This window comes from Lepisma saccharinum, chromosome 20 (genome assembly GCF_977018435.1).
Source record: "Lepisma saccharinum chromosome 20, izLepSacc3.1, whole genome shotgun sequence".
Classification (NCBI taxonomy): Eukaryota; Metazoa; Arthropoda; class Insecta; order Zygentoma; family Lepismatidae; genus Lepisma; species Lepisma saccharinum.
The window spans coordinates 11729640-11752371 of record NC_139248.1 but is presented as its reverse complement, the minus strand read 5'-3'; the positions used below and the strand labels follow the sequence as shown (position 1 = coordinate 11752371).

General features: G+C 37.6%; 1 protein-coding gene across 1 annotated transcript in view; it reads left to right on the top strand.

Moving 5' to 3' along the window:
• MFS3 (major facilitator superfamily transporter 3) overlaps positions 1-22732 on the top strand; it is a 304225-nt gene that overhangs the window by 37892 nt on the left and 243601 nt on the right. The gene's annotated exons all lie outside the window — the stretch shown is intronic.

Here is a 22732-nt window from a genome sequence, read left to right as displayed (position 1 = left end):
GTCTTAACCTTTCGTACCAGTTTTTATATTGATTCAAATTACATGAATGCATTTTCATATTTGTATATGTCTAATATAAATGTAAGCGTGAATTAATATTTTAGAAAGGAAAGATGAGAGAAAAACGAGTAGGGGCGCACAACTGAAAGTTGCGGGGGGGGCGCAGAGCGTGTTAGTTACGCTACTGCTTTTCCAGCTTATCTTTTGGCACGTTCGGGGTCGAAAACGTGTGGATACAATATCGCTAATGTTCGAACTCTCTCTCTCTCCACTACAGAAATCACTTGACAATCTAAGATTTAGCACTTTATCAAGAGCTTCCTATCTCCCCCTTTAAATTTAATACTCAATCCTACCACCAAAATTACCATGCCAATTTTAGACTTACTGTTGATATTGAAGAGTGGATATTGCCCCCTCCAATAAATTAATTCTCAGTCTCTACACCAGAATTTCCGCAACAGTCTAAGACAATAGTAATACACAAGAATTGGATACCCCCTCAATTTAATGCTCAATCCCCCTCTAACTAACATACCCGCAGTAATCGAAGACCTAGATTTGAATACTGCCCCCCCCCCCCAAAGTTCAATTCAAAATCCCCCAGAACCCACGTGTCAAATAAGGCCTAATATGTAAGAGTTGGATATTTCTCTCCCCCCCTCTCCTACAATAATACCCTTAATTTCTTTCTTTTCTTCATCTAATGAATTAAATAAAATTTAAGGTGTAACATTTTTACATATATTTTGGAAAAATATATAAATGTATTTTTATATTATTTGAAGGGAAAGAATTCCCACAAAAAATCTCGATGGCGTAGCTTCCGCCATAATTCCCCACTGTGGGCACACCAGACGGTCATTAGGGGACACCATTGTTTTATTTATTTCGTCATGTTTTACATTGCGAAATTAAGGCTGTGGAGCCTATTCTTCCACTTGACCATGTTTACACAATTTTTGAATATGGAAGTTAGTAGTCTACATTGAAGTATTAAAAAAAGAAGAAGAAAGCAATGTATATACGAGAAAAAAACCGGATTGATGTTGCTGTCGACAAACGGCAAGCGCGTCAAGGTCAAGTGGTGCATGAGTGTTTAACGTGATATCCTGCCTATCGACTGTGTGATTGCCCAGAGTGCGCGACGCTCAGTTCCGCTGTAGCCTGTGGACGAAGTGAACCGCACGTCTGTGCTCCGTCGGAAAAATGTTAAATATGAAAGTGGAACAGCGTATCAATGTGAAGTTTCTTATGAAACTCGGAAAATCCGCCACGGAAACTTATGGTTTGTTGAAGGAAGTGTACGGAGATGAGTATTTATCAACTCACTCAAGTGTTTGAGTGGTTTCAAAGGTTTAAAGAGGGACGAGAAGTGATCGCGGAGGACTCGCGTCTTGGACTGCCTTGCACGTCAAAAACGGAATCACACATTGCAAATGTCGGTGAATTGATTCGACATCCGCGGGATTGTGTACGTTAATTGGATACCCGAAGGTCAAACAGTCAACCAACGTTATTACATTAGGGTTCTGACGGCCCTTCTTGAGCGAGTAAGAAGACGACGACCTGATTTGTGCAACGGCAAGTCATGGATTCTTCATCAGGACAATGGTCCTGCCACACGGCATTGTCAGTCAAGGCTTTTTGGCCAATAATGGGATCCCAGTGTTAGAATATCCACCCTATTCGCCGGATCTTGCTCCGTGCGACTTTTTTTTTTATTCCCAAAGGTCGAATCAGCACTGAAAGGAACCAGATTTTCGACCGTAGAATCTGTGAAAACAAAAGCGACGGAGGTCATGTACATGGTTTCAGAAAATGATTTCGAGCACTACCAGCAATGGAAGATTCGTATGGATAGCGGTGTATCGATAGTGCAGGTTAGTACTTTGAAGGGGATACTGTTCGCATTGTACAAAGTAACCAATAAAAATTTTGTAGCAACAGTCAGTTTTTTTCTAACCACACCTCGCATTTCAAAGGAACAAAAAATAAAAGAAAGAATTACATATAGGAATTTAACCTATACACGAGCACACACACACACGCGCTTTTACCATTGCATTATGGTCTTTTAATGCTAAACCTTGTCTACTTTGAAAAATTAAACTGTTCTTGACCCGCCCCCACTCCACCAGGCGCCTAGCCAGGAGAAGGGTTCGGGGGCTGAGCCCCGACGAATTCCTACAAATATCTAACTTAAATAATGTGTAGTAGTAATTAATTTTACTTTCTTAGCACGATTAAACATCTTGTACAGTGCGATCCACTAGTAGCATGACTATTTTCATCAATTTTTCTCTTACATCCTATGTGTTTGATTTTCTTTTGTATGCTGGTGCAGAAGCTGTGAACAGCTTGTTTTGAGATTTCTTTTTACCCCTGGAAGCTCTTATTGGGTCAAATAAAGTGCACAAATATGGCGATGGACAATTCGCACGGTAATTCTCATGGATCATACTGTAATGTACTGAGAAATCCATATTCAGGGATTTTAACCCCCATTTTTTCGCTTTTAGATGTTGGCGGCTGATAAGGGATGATCCACCCCGAAATAAAATTGTGGCTGCAGGCGCCTGCAATCCCCTGTTTCGGCATCCAATCGCCACTATTGACTTCCAATGTATGGGCAATTTATTCTGCAAACACTTAGAGGCAACACAAGTAACGGATAAAGTATGTGGGAATGTTAATAACAAAAGAAAAAAAATTCTAGAGAAAGAAGTTGGGGAGTTCAATTACGTGGGAAATAATGCGCCCTTTCCGTAGCTGCTTGGAAGTTTCGACGGTTTGAAAATACTTATTTTTTTCAGAGCATAATATTATTTGACTACGGTGATTAGATTCCTCTACACAAAATTTCTAAGTAAGGGTATTATGGGGGGCAACTGCCCCCTGTTGCACCCCCGTGCGCACGCCTATGGTTCGTTGCCATACCGACATCACTTGCAAAACTTACAACAAAATGTTTCTACGCTGGAATGGGAGTAGTGTAAAAGTATATAGGATAAACTCGTGAAAGTATGAGCCCCTCTCAGGCAGATTTGGCTCCACTTAAAACTAGCTCAAGATGTGCATATGAGCTTATTACTCAAGTGTGGTACTCTGTCTAACCCAAGATTTTTGTAAAAATGCCCTCGGGAACTTCCCGTGAAAGTATGACCCCCCTCAGATTGATTTGCCTACACTTACAAAAGCTACATCTGTGAGATTGTTGTCCATAAGCTTGTCAAAAATATGCCCCTCTTGATATTGTTATGGCTACACTTAAAACTAGGGCAAAGAGCTACCCACACCCACCCACACCTACACATATTTACTTCCGGTCCACTTCCGGTTTAAGTTCAATTGGACACCAGGCCCAACTTGCATATCTACCGTGCGTCCATTTTGATCTGCAGCCGAGAGATCGGGAGAAGCGTGGCGGGCGGCGCTGACGGAGATGCCGACGTTTGCGGCCTGTAATGCCCGCTTATTTTTATAGACATATGCAGACATTTATATAAATATTGCAAAACGAGCACTAACCTGTGTTATAAGAGTATGGTTTTAATTTTAGTAGCTTAGTGGCTGTATGTGCTGATGATTTTGACACGCCCACCTCTTGTGAAACACGGCGTAGAGGTTTGTTTGGAGAACGTTCTAACGCTGCACCAATATCATCGAGTTTTGCTTCGGTTAGAATCCTTCGTTTTTGCTTAGGTGTTTTAAAATTTAACGATACAGTTTCTCGTAATTTAAGGACAAGATGTCTAACCGTATCTCTGTGTGGAGTTGAAACGCCTGGGAATTTCTGTACAAATTACCTACACACGTCTCGACACGAGTTTGTTTTCACGTAGGTACGTGTCATACATAAAAAAATCTTTGTTCTAACGTGAATCTTGCGGCTGGCATTCCAATCGTCTCACTGACACGTCACACATACACACTACAATAACACAAACAAGTAACTGCAAGTAACCAAGAATAACACTCTTGCGCACAGTACGAAATTAACACGCTCTTGGTTTACATTGCTCGCCACTATATTTACAACTCTGTCTTCATCTAGTCGCGAAGAAACAAAAAACTCGAGCTCGGAGATTTCGGATTGCAAGGAAGCTCACGAACACTATTGACTTTTAACGGTTTCTTCTACAGCGTAATCTTGATACAGTGTTGCACATTCAAAACCTCCAAACGATCCCCATCGGCACAAAACTCTTTCAAGGATATAACCTTAAGCAGGACGTTACTGGTCAAAACTATGATTAAAATGTTTTATTATCTGTGACTCTTAACATCGTTTCTAAAGCGTATTTATTTGTGCATATAAGAGCAGAACTTGGATGAATTACAGAAGAACTTTTGCGTGTTATAACCCAGGTTAGTGATCGTTTTGCAATATTTATATAAATGTCTGCATATGTCTATAAAAATAAGCGGGCATTACAGGCCGCAAATGTCGGCATCTCCGTCAGCGCCGCCCGCCACGCTTCTCCCGATCTCTAGGCTGCAGATCGAAATGGACGCACGGTAGTACTAAGACAATGCATTTTGCAGAGGCTTTCTAGAATTGCTCTGTGACTCTCTCATTTCTTACATCATAAACATATGATTTTTCACCTATAAGAATAACACTACATATGGTGTCATCAGGGAGTGTATCGTGGAATTCACAGATAATTTTAATGTTTGTCCTGTCATTAACCACAACTTGTTTCCTTTTTGAAGTGTTGATGACAAACATGGGTCTCTGTGCTTTGAATTCATCTGGTGTGTAATACATGTCAGTATTGCCAGTAGTGACCCTTTTGTATGCTGTAAATGCTTCATATAATTTAAGAAAATCATCCTTGGACATGTCTAAATTATAATTTTCTCTAGGGAACACCTCATTTCTGCCATTTTTAAGATATATGTTTTTGATGTTGCAGCTATCAAATTTATTTGAATTTTTTTCTTGATTATTGTGTCTTCCAGTCTGAAAGAGTACCACCACAAAATCTGGCATGTCATATTGTATACTGGAGAATGAGTTTGTAGCATCAAACTCATAATAGCTACCAGTGGCAGGCTTCTGCACACATTGATATGTATAAAATTGTAAAGGCACCTGTGGATTTGTTAGTATATCTGCTTTGTATTTAAGAGCATAGCTGGCCTCATATTCAACAACCGGGATTCTTAGCTCCATAGTCTGAATAAGACATTTGCCCTCATCAGGTAGGGTATTAGGCAGAGCTGCCCCAGTAGAGTTTAATGTACTGTACCTCATCAAAGCATTATTATCATTGGCAGCTCTTCTAAATGTGATTCTCAAACCACCCTTCCACATAATATCTTTGTAATCTGAGAAGAATCCTGGCAACAGGCGCATAGGAAACAGCACTGTGTGGCTTTTAGATAAAATTTTATCACCAGCCTCAAATCCACCTATTTTGTAGTAAGAAGCCTCCGTTTTGGATAATTTTAGTGTGGCCAAAGCTGTAGAGATAATACCAGGGTAATCTACTCTGTTTATAACAACACCATGTTTTCTGATCTCAATTTCAGAGAACAGATGTGGCACAAAATTGTCTACCAATCTTATATTTGAATTTGCCGGATAATCTGTACCATCGAGCTTTACAACATCAAATTTGATGTATAGATCTGCTCTGTGGGGGTGTATAAAGCCATCCCCTACATCAAGATCAACCTCAATCTCTGTGTTGGGTTGATTTAAATTTGCAATGATTGTAGCTCATAACTCTCAATATTTTCCATTTTTTTTGTATGTATTTTTATTCAAATATTAATCTCTATGATTGCAGTTGTTGTGGCTCCAGCAAAATCAACTAATTCTTCTTTTTCATTAGTGACCATCAACTCAATGTAATCTATTCTATTATGGCACACAGGAAAATATAATGTTGGGGATGGAGTGTAGATGATGGGCTCTATAAATTCAGAGTTAGGTTTGAATGTTGCAATGATGCCAGTTTGTTTGTGAGTGCCTATGCCATCTGATTTGGTGATCATACCCTCGGCCACATTACAGTGAATATTCAGAGTTTCTATGGCTAAGAATTTAGGTATATTAATAGCAGTGTGTTTAATGGCTGGTTCAAGTTTTGTGTTGTTCTCAAAGCCTAACAGCTCTCCTATAGTACCCAGATCCACTGTTTCTGTAGCAGACACAATCTCTACTCTGTGAGTGACAGAATTTTGAGTTAACACTATACCTCTAGGTAGCTGAGCATTTAGAGTAGACAGATTATACTGCCCTGGAGTGATGACAATTTTTTGATCCCCAACTGTGATTGTGTTGTTGTGGTGTGTAATATTGGGGATCAAGTACATGCCATAAAATGCTCTGAGAGCTAGTGTTTTGAGATACACTATATCATCATGTAATCTAAGTTTCAATATTGAATTTTGGCTGGTGAGATGGAATACCCCCATGATGTTTTAAATACCACAGGGCTTTTTGAAAATCTTCAATTGATGGTTTATTTATTTGAGACATATATCTAAGAACAGATAAACACAGATGTCCACAATTAACATCTTTGAAATTTTGAACACGGGCATTATTGTAATAAAGATTAGTTGATTTTAGATATTTTACTAAATTTCAGGTGGAATACCTCCAAATGAATCAAACACAAATGCCTCATCTTTTAAATATTTAAGATAACAGATCCAGTGAGTGCCCTGATTTTTGTACTTATCCAAATTAACTATGCCACACTCTTTGTTGAGTGGTTGTTCTGGTAAAGAATCAGACATGCACACACCTCTAAAATTTTTGATGCCCAGTGGCTTGATTAAAGCTTCAATATCTTGGTTTGTAAGCGGCTCTTGTTTTTTTTAAACTTATTCATGGCTCTCTTAACACCTTTGCCTTGTTTTTCCATAGCCAGATTATGGCGCTTCAATTCATCTAATTCTGCCTTATTCTTCTTGGCATCTATTACTGTTTTTGCTATAGCAGCTGATCCCCCAGCCAAGCTGCCAACAGCCCCAAGTGCTGCTAAGATGGCCGGGATAGTAAATATGAAGCCACCTGTATGTAATTTTTTCTAGATTGCTGTAATTTTTTTAATTGAGGGGTACTAAGTAATAATTTCATACCATGGCCCTTGGCAAGAAAAGAGCTTTTTTTCTTGCGCTGTTTTTTGGTTAAAAGACTATCAATAGTTTTAAGAGATTTAAGACCTGCATAAGGTATCTGATACATAACACCCTTGGCCTTCATCCTAGGTTTATTATATACATATTCTGGGTTTACATAGCTTAATTAAGTGGCTTAAATTTATTTAATTTATCACAACCTCCACCCCAGTTTTTGTTTGGTGTTCATAGCTATGGTGGTCCCCAATGCTGCTATTCTTTCACTTAAAGAAGCATCTTTGCTTATAAATCTACCAAATGCAGCCTCTTCTAATTTCTTGTCTGCAACATGTCGCCTCTCAAGATCAGAATGTGTGTTGTATGCTATGTCATGGTCTCTACAAGCAGCATCTAGGGGACTAACACCAGGATCACCTCTGTTTAATCTATGATCTAGTTTTGTGCCTGGACCACAATACTGATAGCCTGGAATGTGTAGTTCAAATGGCAGCTTGTTTATGATGTCATTAACCAGCCCCCGACCCTCAGAGATATTCCAAAATTTAATGTGGTAGAGTATTAATAATTTTTATAAGATATCCAATCCCCTTAGTGTCATTCACTATAAAATTAGACAATTTGGTGCTTATCATGTCCATAATTCCAACCTTTTCATTGTAAAAATTGTGGTTGCCAGCATTTTCTTCCCCAGCTATCACCAGCAACCTATCTACAAGTTTCCTGACATCATCAACCCACACAAATTCTTTAGGCAGGGTGTTGTATTGTTTGATCCCACTACCTGTCTTGATCTGTGACCATATGGGCTTGATTAAGTTGTTGTATTTTGCTCCACTGCTAGACTTGACTCTTTTTTGTGTGGGATCATTGTTCTGGTATAGAGCATCTGATTTTATTAATATTTCTTTGTAGTGCTCATAGTCTTGATGTGTATAGTTGCCAGGCCTTTTCCTAGTCATCAGTTCCCACAATCCAGGTGTGCCAGGATACTTAACAAAACCACCTCTTTCTCCAAGATGAGATTCTGAATATACAATCAGATCATCTCCCATAAATGTTACTCTGAAATTGCCAATTCTATGTATGATGCTACCATCACGCTCTGTGTCAGCATATAAGCCAAAGACCTCATCTTTGTTGTCTTTAGGTGTGCTTAAATATTTTTGAGCAAGAAGACCCAATTCAATAGGATCCTGAGTAGCTTCAATTCTTCGAGGAGCAACAGGACTACGTGTATGAATACTAGAAAGTGGGGTGATTGGATAATCTAATATGTTCCTAGCAGCTACAGGTACAAGTTCTGTGATCAAATTTTGATTTTGCTCTGTAACAGTTTTGATATTTTTACCTAATTCACTAATAGCATCAATAATAGGCTGTTCTGTTTGTTTGTGTTGTTCATAGATTCCTCGGTTCTCTGATTTCCATCCCTTAAATCTTTTTACAAGATAATATCTTAATTTAAGATCATCAATTATTGGCCTTTTCATGGTTATTTATATATGTTTCAATGTCTAGAAAATTGTTGATTTTATTTCTGTATTTACCACTATTGGGTTTCCTTGTCATATCAATTGTGACAAACCCATAGCTGTCCTGGTTCCAGCACCTACTGCAAAACTTAGAAAAATCATTGTAGCTCAAGTCCCCACCTACATATTCATCATGTATGTGTTTGAGGTTGGTATGATCTTGATGAAACACACATATAAAATTGCCGTTGTCTCGGATCAGCTGCTTCGGTATTTTAGAAAAAGTCTGTGCCAGGTAGAAGCAATCTATGTTTTTGTGTCGGCCCTGTGTAAAGAAATTTCTAACCTTGTTTTGATTATCCAGTATAATATCATCAAACACAACAACAGAATTATCGAGACATTCAAGAAGTGGCTTAACATCTGGTTCAAAAGTGGCAATATCCAGTCCATCATATAGCTTCATCAGCTGCTGATATTTTAATTGTTCCAAGCTCTTAGAGAAAACATACAAGTGCCTGTTTTTCCAGTCTAACCAGTTGGGTGCCAATAAAAAATTATCAATCATTAGTGTAGTTTTACCACAAGCCGATGGCCCAACAATAAGACATCTAATATTATCAGGCAGCAGCTTGCCATTTCTCTTAATCTGCTGTTCAGGCTCTGGCAGCCTCTTTATAACATCCCAGATGTTCATAGTATCACTTTGTTTGCCTCGATCCAGCTGTGTTCTGGGAGACCTAGCCATTTGACAAGTATCTTGTTGCCTTTTCTGCGGATGATTTTTTCTATGAGATATGTGTCAGGCTGCTTAGTTTTGCTGAGTTCTTCTTCATAAAACCTGCCTTTGAGAATTTCTCCTCGGTGATATTTTATTATATATGTGTTAAGGGTCCCAGGTTTAACTTGAACCACTGTAAATAATTCAGTGCTCCAGTTTCTTGTAAAGCCTCTTTTGAATAAGTGCTTATATTTGCTGATTCTTACTTGATCACCCACCTTGTATTTGGCCTTTCTTGTTGTTGGCTGGTATCTAGGATAATAAACAGTCCTGATCAATTTTTGCTCATCAGATGAAGTTACTTCAGAGGGTTTCATGTTGATTGTGGAATGAACCGAGTTGTTATATTTATGTAGAAGTTCTGGAAGAATATTAAGCCATTTATAATTACCTTGAAGTGTGAATTGTTTATACATAAGATTTTTTAGGGTTTTGTTGAATCTCTCTACAATAGAGGCCTTGAGATCACTGTAACTCGAGTAATGTTGTATTAGCTGGCTTTTAATAAATTGTTGGAACACAGAATTATAGAATTCTTTGCCATTATCTGTTTGCAAATAGCGCGGTGATCTTCCACTCTGATTGATGATTGTCCTGAAGGCTTCTGTAACACATTTTCAAGTCTTGGATTTGAGTGGCACAGCCCAGGCAAATTTTGAAAATGTATCTATGACAGTGAGTAGATACTTGTAGCCCTTGTTGATCTTGTCTAAGTTTCCAAGCTGTCCACTTGCCATCTCAACCAAGTCACACTGCCATAAATCATCTATGCCTTTTGTAACTACTGGCAGTCTCTTATAATTATGTCTGGCTTGTCTGTGTAATTCATCAACAATAATTTGTCTAGACATAGTATGTAAACAAGAATATTGCAACTATAGGGTGTTCAGCAGCTGATACTACAGGATTTTCTAAATACAGTTTGTCTCCTATTTGTATATTAAATTCCAGAGAGCCATCATCTTCAGCATAAGATGTTTCTAATGTATTGGGGTCTGTAAAATCCTCTAACTCTACACTGGTGATTTTTGGTTTGTTGTCAGCATTTGTTATTGATAAGGTAGGGTAGTGGTGTGCCTGTGGTTGTAGCCAATATTTGATCTTGATTGGTCTCAGTGTGCCCCCAACAAAAAACTGGTAATAAAATTGTGCAGGGGACAGCATATATATATTTTGCCTCCTGGTGTAAATGGTGAATCATATTCTTTGTTGGGGATACTGTACAATTCAAGAATTACTGTATGTTTAGGATTCTCGATTATGCCAGTTATTTCTTTTTCTGCTGTAAGCAATCTACTTGTTAGAGATTCAAGGTGCTCATTGATAGTCCTAACAACATCATCATGGCCTGGCTTGATCTTTATGTTCACAACAAGTTTCTTGTATTGTTGCACAATTTCTTGAAGCTGGGTGGCAAAAACAGACAGAACATTTGCTTGGTTGGATTCCATGGTCCCTAGCTGTTGCTTGATATTAGCTACAATTTGCTGTAGATTTTCAGCAACTGCCAATTTTGAATTTTGAGCTGTAAGATCATGGACTTGTCTTCTGATATCCTCAAACAAGGCATGCAATTCATTAATATGTTGATTAGTTGGTAGAGTGGCCACTGTCTGAGTAAGTTGTTTGATCTCTGTCTGGATATTCTTGATATCTTCTGTTTTCAATATGCGATTCACAGCTCTCTTAATATTTTTAAGTTCCTGTGATGTAGGCAGATTTGCTACAGTATTTTGCAAAGATTCAAGTGCCAATTTCACATTATTTAATTCAGAAGCATCAGCCACACTTTGCATAGCATCTTGAAGCAGAGCTATGTCTGCCTGAGTAGGTGTTGATTGTTGTAAAATTTCAAGCTTTGTTTGGATATCATCGATCAAGTGATGAAAATGAGGTAGCTCAGATTCAGTGTTGAGGTTTTCAAGTTTTGTGATCTGTTGCTGGACACTGACAAGGGTGTCTACAATACCAGGCAAGCGGGATTCTAGAGATTCTTGTACATTTGTCAGATCACTTTGCACTGCTGCTATTGTACCCTCAAGATGAGTTATGGTACTCTGAATTTTTCCAAAATCTTCATATGTTTCAAGTTGCAGCTTGATGTTGGCAACACTCCGAGTTATAGCACTCAAAGCATCAGAAGATGGTAGGTTGTTCATAAAATTTTCAAGTGTCTCAATTTTTTCTTTAACCTCAGCTATGGCATTGTTCAGAGGGTCCAGATTAGGTATCTGTAGTGATTGAAGCTGTTCTTTTAGAGTGGAAATCAATAGATCAAAATCTTCTTGTGACTTTATGCTTTTGACAATTGTTTGGAGCTGTGTCTGGACATTATTAATCTGTTCTTCTAATTGTTGTTTCAATTGCTCAGAGTTGTTAGCCTGAGTCTTAAATTTGGCTTGAAGAGCTGCTACAGCCTCCTCTAAATTTTGAAAATTATCTAATGTAGCCAAATCAGTATATTTTTGAAGCAGCAATTTGAGTTCTGAATCAATTTTAAAAAGAGGGTCCATGCATTGTGATTGTAAATTTGTAATTTCTAGTTGAAGACTGGCATTGAGTGTGGTTTGTAAAGCTTGTAAATCACTTCTTAATTTTTTGACTCTGACATCAAGCATCAGAATCTCATCACTGTGATCTTCATGTCTTGTATGGCCAAATATATCATTAGGCATTTTGATTTAGTGGTTATTTATTATTGAATATCTAATTCTTAATTCTATAAAAAAAAGGTATAAGCTTGTCATAGGATCCTGGGACCTCAATATATAAACAGTCACCAGCAGAAACAGTATATACAGTGCCAGAAACCATGTTTGAGTGCTTAATTCTATAAATATTTTTGCCTATTGAAATCTTGACATTACCCTTGGGGGTTGTAATAAATTGTAATTGACCACCTACAGGTAATTGGTAATGATTTAAATTATTGTTAAATATGTACAATGTTTTACCTGTTTCATCATCAACATCTGTAAGTATGCTGTTCAGATGAATAATTAACAAACCACTTAGTTTAGATATTATATCAGAAGAGGGTGCTGGTGTTGGCAGGTCCATAATAGCCTGTTTTTTGAACCCAAATAAGTTCATAGGCATGTTTATTTATTTCAAATCATGCTCTGTAATTGGGCATTGATTACCACTTTTCAAATCACAATGACCCCATGGTAGAGTATGTATGCCACATGATAAAATGCATCTCTTATCATCATGTGGGTCCAGAGCCACTTTTCTTACAACATTTGTAGTCAACAAGTGATCCTCGCTCTGAATTCTGTTTTCCGATGTTCTGATTAAACTCTGGGTTTTGAGACAATTTTTATAATCTTTAAATTGGAGCTCTTTGTCAACAGTTACTCTGCCAATGCCCTTGGCTTTTTTGGCAACAGCACCACTACATGTTTCAAAACTGTACATCTTGGCCCTTAACCCAGCAAATGCCACAATAACATCACCAAGTGTCTCATCTTTTAACTTGCCAGGCACCTTTTTGTTGTGGGGTTGAATCTTTGTATGTTCACTGGTATCAAAATATTCAAGCAATGCAGGCTGGGACATATCTTTATAAACATCTTCTGTTTGAATATCAAGAACAAAACTATCTGTGTCCATGTACATCCGTTTTACACAATCACCATAAAAAGGCTTCAGCACATCATAATAGAGCTCCAGCATGTGTAATTTGGCCAATTCTAATATCACAGCCCCTACATAAATAGGATTAACAAATTTAATCTTTGTTTTTTCCATGTTGAAAAGTGCCATATTCTCATCATAAATTCTTCTATAATTGAAATTAGGCTTTGCAATCAATTTTTTGCTCCGGCTGGGGTCAGTAATTAATTTAACATCAATATGTTTTCTGACATTTTCTATGGTTTTGCCATACACTGAATTTACCATCAATTTAAACAAGGTCTTATCAAATTGGCTCATTGCAGATGTTCGAAGCTCTGTGTTTGTATCAATATATGGCTTCAACCATCTTGAGTGCCTGAACCTTAAGACTTTGCCAACTTTGGTCACTTGAACACCATGATGCATCAGGAACTGGAGGTTTTTGTAATATATGACATAATCCTGTTTTGGCTCTAGAGTCATCATGAGCTTCTTCTGTTTAGAGCCAGGTGAACACTTAACCTCAGAAATTGGGGGCAGATCAGAAAATGTGTTGTGTAAATCATCAGGAATTGTCAGATCAACTTCTAAGAACAGGCCATAGTCACTGTCATCAAATTCCTGAAGATCCTCAATGTTGAAATCTTCAACCCACTCAAGCCCTGCATATGGCAAATTATCCATCATAGCATAACCATACAGGCTGTTGGCATCTACATACAATATATAATTTGATGGCAGGTCTGGATCATAATCATTAATATATTTGTTGTTGGCTCTGGCATATCTCTGAGAACATTGCACCATGCCTCCTCTTATACAATGCTCCATAAACAGATACATGTCTTGATCTTGGATCAGATCCAATTGCATTTTAGTGTTTAAAAACATTGCAGACCATGCTAGGCCTGGAGCACTGTAGAAATACATTGGATCCAGTTTATAATTTTCCATCGATGATTTTCTAAATGCCTGAAGTATATCAGCCAAGAGAGCCACATCAAGTTTTAAATATGCCTTATGATAATCACCAAATGTCTGGCATTTTAAATTGTTCCACATCAACTGGTCATGGTGATAATCTTCATCAGTGATTCCAGATGCTCTGAGTTTACTGTAAAATGCTTGTTGTGGTGGCAGAGAACACTCATCAAATTTAGAAAAATCTGTAACATAGTCATATGGTTATACACCCTTCCGCCTAATTAATTTCAGGTCCTGATTTGGAAACAAAGCACATGTGATTTTGAATTGATCATCAGATAATTGACTGGCCAGTGTAGCCAGGCTAGCAGACAGAATTCTGTAGGAATCAAAAAATCTTAAGTGAATAGGAACACCATTAACTTTAATTATTTTGCTAATAGCAATATATTTCTCATTATTTTCTGCTAAAATATTTAAATTCTGCTTGTTAAACCCCTCGTACCTGATCAGATGATGGAAATCATAATTGGATGCACCATGGCAAAATATAGGGACAAATTTTGGTCTCTGGATCTTAATATTACAGCTATTACACAGGGCCATTAAGAATTTACCATCTGTATGGGAATGGTGATGTACCTTGATATTTGTATCTGAAAATTCAGAATCACATACCGGGCATTTTTCTGCATTGTTGAAATCTTCAATCTGATCCTTTGTTAAAGGCAACATGGGTTTTGATTTTAATAAGACATTAGATGCTATGTCATGGCACTCATTTTCTATTCTATGTGCAAATTCTTTGATGGCATCTGCTCCCATGTATAAATATTCTTTACTAACAACACCATCCTGTACAACAACATAATAAAAACTAGAAGGTTCATGTAACTGGTATGATGTAATTGAAGATTCATCAGGATCTGGGCTGCAGAATGCAAGGTGTTTGAGGTTTGATTCAAAATCACAGACTATATATGCTGGGTGTTCCAACAAGGCTTCAAATTTTTTGAATTTGGGATTTTCATTTGGATTAGGCATCACCATATGAACAGGTTTATGATTGCCGCAGTATTTCAGATGCTCAATTAACTTGTTTTTAGCAATTTCTGCATTCACTTCACTAATCCCATTTATTATTTTTTTACCATCAAATACAGTCAAACATCTTCTACACAACTTGAATATTGTATTAGATTTGTCTAGTTGTTTTCTGACTAAAGCTTCAAGACTGTGTATCAGAGTGTAATAGTGTGTGCCATCCTCTTCAATTAAGAGCAGATCAATCGGAACAGCAGAATCATCATCAAGTGTACTGATTCTGAGAGGTGCTATCAAGCAATTGCCACAGCCAGTAGAACAAATAAATACATTAATAGATAATTGTTTACCATTGATATCTCTGGCCTTTTTTTCAAATTTATCAATATTCTGAACAGACATTGGATATTCTAAGCCCTCCATAGCATCATCAAAATCATGTTCATGTTGTTTATAATAAGTTATTCTCTGAGGGTTCCTTAAAACTGGATACAAAGCAGCTAAAATACACCACAGAAAACATTTCTCATAATTATTTTCTATGTTAACCACGGCTTTTTTGTTTTTAATATTGGCAGGTAATGGCAGATATGTAGATCCTTGTAGTGGGCTGAATTCAGAAATATTAACATATAACTTGTGTGGAGATCCGCATAGGCTCCATCCTGACTCTTTTGCAGCAAATTCAGAGTGTTTAATATTCAATTGCTCTATCAAACTGCTTATTATTTTGTCTAAATTTGCATTTGAATATACAGCCACAGTTTCTGTTATGTGGGGCTGTGTAAATTTTGTGCCATTTGGTTTCTTATATTGTGTAAACAATTTGAGGGACAGCTTATAAGAGCCATTTTGTGCATTTAGAATTGCCTGCACATCAGAATTTATACTGTTCAAAAAATTCTTAATGTCACATTTTTGCTCTGATACAAACCGGTAATCCCTAAGTTGGCCAGCAAAACTGCTTTGGATGGGTTCATAGCGTGGCTGCTTTGCTGCTCTAGCATTAACAGGTGTTTCATGCTTCCTTTTCAGACCAGATGTAGATGGTTGTGGGGGCAATGTTGATGACTGTGCAGAACAAGTACCCTTACGTTTATATGTGAAATATTCCATGCTATATTTTCTATGGCATTTAGGGCATATTTTAGTGGGAGTTCTGCATTTGTCTGGATTACAATTCTTTTGGTGCTTAGCCCAATTGGGGCTGGATATATTCTTATTGCATTGATTACAATATTTTTGATTTGGCATTTTTGTTGTTTATTATATAAAATTTCTTGGGATTCAAATCAAAACTCTATGCTTAATAAAAAATATCAGTTGGGTTCAGCAGTGTGCTTTGTATATTTAGTATATATACTTAGTGTCTTAATATTTTTGGCTTTGTTGTTGGTTTATTATATAAAATTTCTTGGGGTTCAAATCAAAACTCTATACTTAATAAACCTATGACAGGTTGTAAAGCTGATAGCCTACATGCACAAAGGTAGAATAAGTATTGATCTACTGAAGCACTGACCTATCACAATTGCATGTCTGCAAAGGCATGTCGTGGTGTGCATGGAAAGGCAATGACCTGATACCATGTGTCATGTATTGATCTTGTATAACAAACTAGGGCAGATATAAACCCTTTGTTCAATATATAAGAAAGTTCTGTATATTAAATCAAACAAACCTATAATTCAATTTATACAAATCTGCTATATTTTTGTGTTTTTTAAAAAAAAATAAGAGGAGCACTGCAACAACACATCTGTACTCCTCAGCCACTCTCACAATACTAACTGATATGTAATGCAAAAGCTCTTGCATCATAATTTGTTGCATAATATTGGGTAATAATTTGTTGTACAACATGATACAATAGCTTAGTTTTAAGTGTAGCAAAAACAATATCAAGAGGGCCATATTTTTAACAAGCTTATGGACAACAATCTCACAGATGTAGCTTTTGTAAGTGTAGGCAAATTAATCTGAGGGGGGTCATACTTTCACAGGAAATTCCCGAGGGCATTTTTACAAAAATCTTGGGTTAGACAGAGTACCACACTTGAGCAATAAGCTCATATGCACATCTTGAGCTAGTTTTAAGTGTAGCCAAATCTGCCTGAGGGGGGGCTCATACTTTCTCGAGTTTATCCTATATATTTTACACTACTAATGGGCAGCAGGTGCAGACGACAGATACGCGTGGTAAACAAAATCCTCGCCTCTGATTGGATAATTCCCTAGATGTGGCATAGCTACAGCGCTGTAGCATAGCTGTTCGTGAAAAAAATTCTCGCGACCCGGACGGGGCTAAGGGCTCTCCCTGCTCGCACAACGAGAGGGCAAGACATTTCCACTGTGACATGAAAAACGTTTTAAATCTATTCATTTTACTGATAATGACACCAAACTGAAATGTGCGAAATATCTCAGCGATATTTGTATTGGTTCTCGAGATACACGCCTTCAAACTCTGCTGAAATTCACCTCCTACGTCACAGAATTGAAAACTTCCTCTGCACAGACTAGACTGGCTTGACGTCATCCTTTAGAAATGCGTGCAGGCATGACTTCTGCTCGTCCCGTGCAAGTGACAGTCATTTCTTACTGCGTAAACAAGTATCTTGTTATAACTTCCAGTGCAAAAATAATGTGTGCTCCATTTCTTGGATATGAATTATACCCTAACAGTATAGCAGTATTTACTACAATTCAGCCACTCGGTAGAGGAATTTTGGAATTTTGAGTTCTTTCATTTCTATTTTGTTATCTGTTCAGTGTGTCACAGACAACTACAAAGGACGAAGTGGATAGACTAAATTGTAGATGCCAACTTGGTAACTATATTTGCAAATATTTGACATGTCAGCTGAGACAAAATTCGATATGACTACTTCCACTTGAATTCTATTTTCCTTCTACCATTTTTCGTATCGTTTGTTTACTTCCTGTTAGGTTACAGAACGTGTTTTCTGGTTTTGTGTTACGGTACATAATTGTAGCTATGTCATTTTTCACAGAGTATGTGTGTTCCTGGCAACCCTGGAACGCATCGCTTCACGACGGGATATGACGTCACAAATGCAATCAAATGTTGTGTGTGGTTGCCAGTATTCAGGCGGCAAAACGGACTGTTTTGAACGACTGTAGCGCCTAAACGACGCACCAACGAGAAAAATGTTACAGAGAAAAGTTGTTTGTTTTGATGTCCTCTATACGTTTCCGTGGTCCGTGGGCGTGTATACACAAGTATACAGGGTGTCGCAAAACTCTTTCAACAACGCTTGGGTGCTGGTAGATATCATAAAAACAAGTAACTTTTCCCTATAAAGTTTACCTCGAAAGCGCTTAGTTTCTGCGCTATAAGCGCTTAAAGTCTATCCTGTACGCATGCAACCCAACACAGCAAATGCTTGCTCTGACATAACTACCAGGGGCGCGTGGCAGGATTGCCACTAGCGTTCCTCGTTAAGAGAGACGACTTGAAAACAACAACCTTGGAGTCTTGGCTGAGCAAAATCCAAAACATTAATGATACTTGCGATGTTGTAAGAAGCATTGACAGTATTTATAAACTGACCAAGACAAATAATGGGGCAGACTGAAATTCAAGATTACGTACTCATTCTAAAATATCTCCATAATTGATCGATTGATTTGGTTTATTTTAATTTGCTTTTCTGCCACCTTTGGCTAATCGCGAAGATGAGGATGATAGCTATGATGAAATAACAAATGACACCATTGTCTAGGCCAGGATTTAAACCCGAGACACCTGGCGCCTTAGCGATCTCTGCTAACAACATCACCACGGAGTGTTTCGTGTATCATGCAATATCAACAATTGCAAGGGACACGTAAGATAGGGGAAGTCCACGAACGAACAAATGTAAACATGATGTGTTTGCTGCCTCGTTTCGAACACGCAGACTGTAATGTTATTACAATTTATTTGAAAATTATTCCTATCTGTGCTACCGTTATTGCTAATCGTGTTCGTCCCTTTAGGCATCCCCGATGGCGCAGTGGTAGCGTCGTCGACTGTAATCAGGGAGTCCCCGGTTCGATACCCTGTGGAGGCACATAGTGTTTCGGATCCCACTTTAAACTGTAGCTCCAGTCCCAATTAGCCTTACTGTGCATAAAATGGACTTAAAACACTCAATCAATCAATCATAAGGAAATAATTGCAAGGCTATTTTAATTTAATGATTCATTGATTGATTGATTTGCTTTATTTTACTTCACTTCTTGTGCCACTTTTGGCTAATTATCGAAGATGGGGATGAGTGATGATATGATGAAATTTATGAATGGACACTCACAAACATTCATACCCAAGCCGGGATTCGAATCCAAGACTCCTGGCATCGTAACGCGATGTTCTAACCACTCCACCACAGACCCCGACTTTCAATTTAATGAAAAACGTCTTTAGACATGAACAAAATTCACACATTAAAACTACTGCTTATTAAAAATCAAAGCCAAGAAATGCATACTTATGTCAAGCGCTGAACTGTAAAGGGCACTCGTATTGCACATTTGCGCATTATTTACATTTGTTCGTTAGTGGATTTCCCGTATCTTACGTGTCCCTTGCAATTGTTGATATTGCATGATACACGAAATACTCCGTGGTGATGTTGGTAGCAGAGATCGCTAAGGCGCCTGGTGTCTCGGGTTTAAATCCTGGCCTAGACAATGGTGTCATTTGTTATTTCATCATAGCTATCATCCTCATCTTCGCGATTAGCCAAAGGTGGCAGAAAAGCGAATTAAAATAAACCAAATCAATCAATCAATTATGGATATATTTTAGAATGAGTAATCTTGAATTTCAGTCTGCCCATTATTTGTCTTGGTCAGTTTATAAATACTGTCAATGCTTCTTACAACATCGCAAGTACCATTAATGTTTTGGATTTTGCTCAGGGAAGACTACCAAGATGTTGTTTTTAAGTCGTCTCTCTTAACGAGGAACGCTAGTGGCAACCCTGCCAAGCGCCCCTGGTAGTTATGTCAGAGCAAGCGTTTGCTGTGTTGGGTTGCATAAGTACAGGATAGACTTTAAGTGCTTATAGCGCAGAAACTAAGCGCTTTCGAGGTAAACTTTATAGGGAAAAGTTACTTGTTTTTGTGATATCTACCAGCTCCCAAGCGTTGTTGAAAGAGTTTTGCGACACCCTGTATATTGTCATCAAATATGTGTCAATTATTAAGTAATGAAATTAAATTATAAAATATACAATATATTATATCGACAGTTCTTCATTCAAAATGTAATTGCAAATTGAAGATTTTAATGTAGGTACTACTGATATGAACAATGATTTGCCTAAGAAGGGAGGGACAAAAATTAAGAGACATTAAGATAAGATAATAGTTTCCTGTATAAACTCCACATATAAATGCTAATACATGTTTCATTAATATATTTATGTACTTCGCGGTTGCTAACAAAAGTGGATGAGAAAAGGAGAAGAAATAACAAGTCGGTCTTATTTCTGTGTTCTGGGGATAGCTGTGTTCAGTGTCGTTAGAGATGAGGCTCTTTGTTGTCCGTTGTTCTTGTACGTTTTCGATTATTCCAGTCAAATATATTCGAATCCCAAATTAATTGTTTATGTTTCTTGTTAAAACCAAAACTTTCCTCCCCGGAAGAGATGGGTGGGGGGAAATTTCAGGACAAGATCATTAGTGGGGGGAAATCCGCCCCGTGGATTTCGCACCCTGTGTTTAGAACACTCGGGTTTACACGCCAATTTCTTCAATATAAGAGGTGATATGGTAAAAAAAAAAAAAAGGTACGCGGAGTTTCTTTCAATTTCCTGCAGTAAACGACAGTTTTCTTTAGTTAATATATACGTATGTGGTAAATTTATGTATTTATCCTACTTTTACGTCGCTTTTCCGTCATATTGTTTAATTGTTAGTATATATCCTTATAAGCAGGATAATATCCAGTTTTAGAAGGCTCGTAGCGTTGAAACGAGGAGTCAAACAAACAAACAAAAAATAATTTAAAAAAGTTGTCTTTATGATCTCTATGCACTGTGAAAGTTTGTACGATTTTTTGTACGTTTGCACAAGTTCTTAATTCTATATTTTTCGAGACTTGAGACAAGAACGAGAATTGCCCTCCGAAACCGAGACGAGACTGTCAACGAGGCATTTACAAATAAACACGAGACATACATTTACAACTCCCAACGAGAACGAAACGAAGACTGCCATGTCTCGTCTCGATAGGATCCCTAGTGATGAGGTGGTGAACCAATTAATTAATGCGTTCGGGGAAAGAGATGAGGCAGCTTTTCTCGCAGTACAAAATTCAAAATATATTTCAGTATGTGATGTACGTAATGTTATATACATTATTTCCTTGTAATAATTACACATAAACTTAGCTTTGAAATGTACTGTGCAACTGATGTAATCTTCTCTGTATTTTCTCTTATCTGCACAAAAATATTTTATCATAATTTGCGTAACAGAAATGAAACACAGACTGAAATTGCTTTATGGAAAAGAAAGTAAAAATAGGAGTTATAGGTAAAGTAAAGAATGTGAAAATTCTTATTTTGCACTACATGGTTTATGGTAAATTTCGATAAATATAAGTTTAAAATATAGGCCTATTTGTGAAAACTTGGTCAGTAACCGATTTTACAAGCAATAGTTTTCTCGTGACTTGATGAAAACACGTACGCCGCAGAGCTCTTTCGTTTATCTTTCACGTGAGCAGCAGGGATATTTAGTAGAAGAATGATCATTATAATGCATAGCTTTCCCTTCCATTACCGTTCCTTCTTCCATTATTTAACTCTACACAGATTTGCAAAACTGCTGTACACGTTGGCTCTCCGTGAGCTACCCCCAGTAAACTGGACGCTCAGAGCAAACGACAAACGAGCTCTCTCTGAGTAGTGACGTATTAACATGGCAGGATGTGTTTTTCAGCGCAACGCTAGCCTCGCAACTTTGGAAGTCTGGTTTTCCCCTTAAACTGAACGCAGAGAAACGCGAAAAATTGCAGGCGTCATTTTCCCAGGGTATAGTCTTTAAAATTGCTTTAAAGTAAATGAGTGCAAATGTCCGTTCTGGCGTCACAGCGGGAATCCTTCATTGTTGCGCTAAATGGTAGGTTAGGCTTGTTATGTTTAGTTCTATTGGCATAAATAATACAGTGCTAGGCTTGTTAGGTTTAGTTCTATTAGCATAAATGATACAGTAGTGTATTTATGCTAAGAGAGCCTAACCTAACAACTTATGCCATTCTCGTAAGACGTCAGAACCTGAAGACAAATGACAAATAAAGGTAGTGTCTGCTGCTACGTTCTTTTTCTGCTGGAACCTCAAAAAAGATGCGCGTGGCAGCAAACTCGGTCTTTGTTTTATCGTGATTTCATCATGCTATGTATGCAATTACGTCTGTAACACATACTGTGAAGTTTTAGCGATTACTTTCACATAAATGTTTTAAGATTAAGTCCCTTAGCATTCTTCTAATAATAAGCCTAAGTGCTCTTGTAGTTATGTTAGGTTCCGTTAGAATTAAAATAATATCGCTAAATGCTTTCTAAAGAAAAAGGTTCTAAATTACCTGTACACTCATTCCCACTAATCATAAACTTGCATTTTTCTCGTCTTCATCTGTTCTTAAGATTTGTAACATCCTTTTAGTAGACGAATTACGTAGCAGGAGAAAATTTGACGCTTATTGTTACTGCTGACACGTGCGTGGCAGCAGACTCGGCCATAAATAAAAGTTATATTTTTACATTAAGAA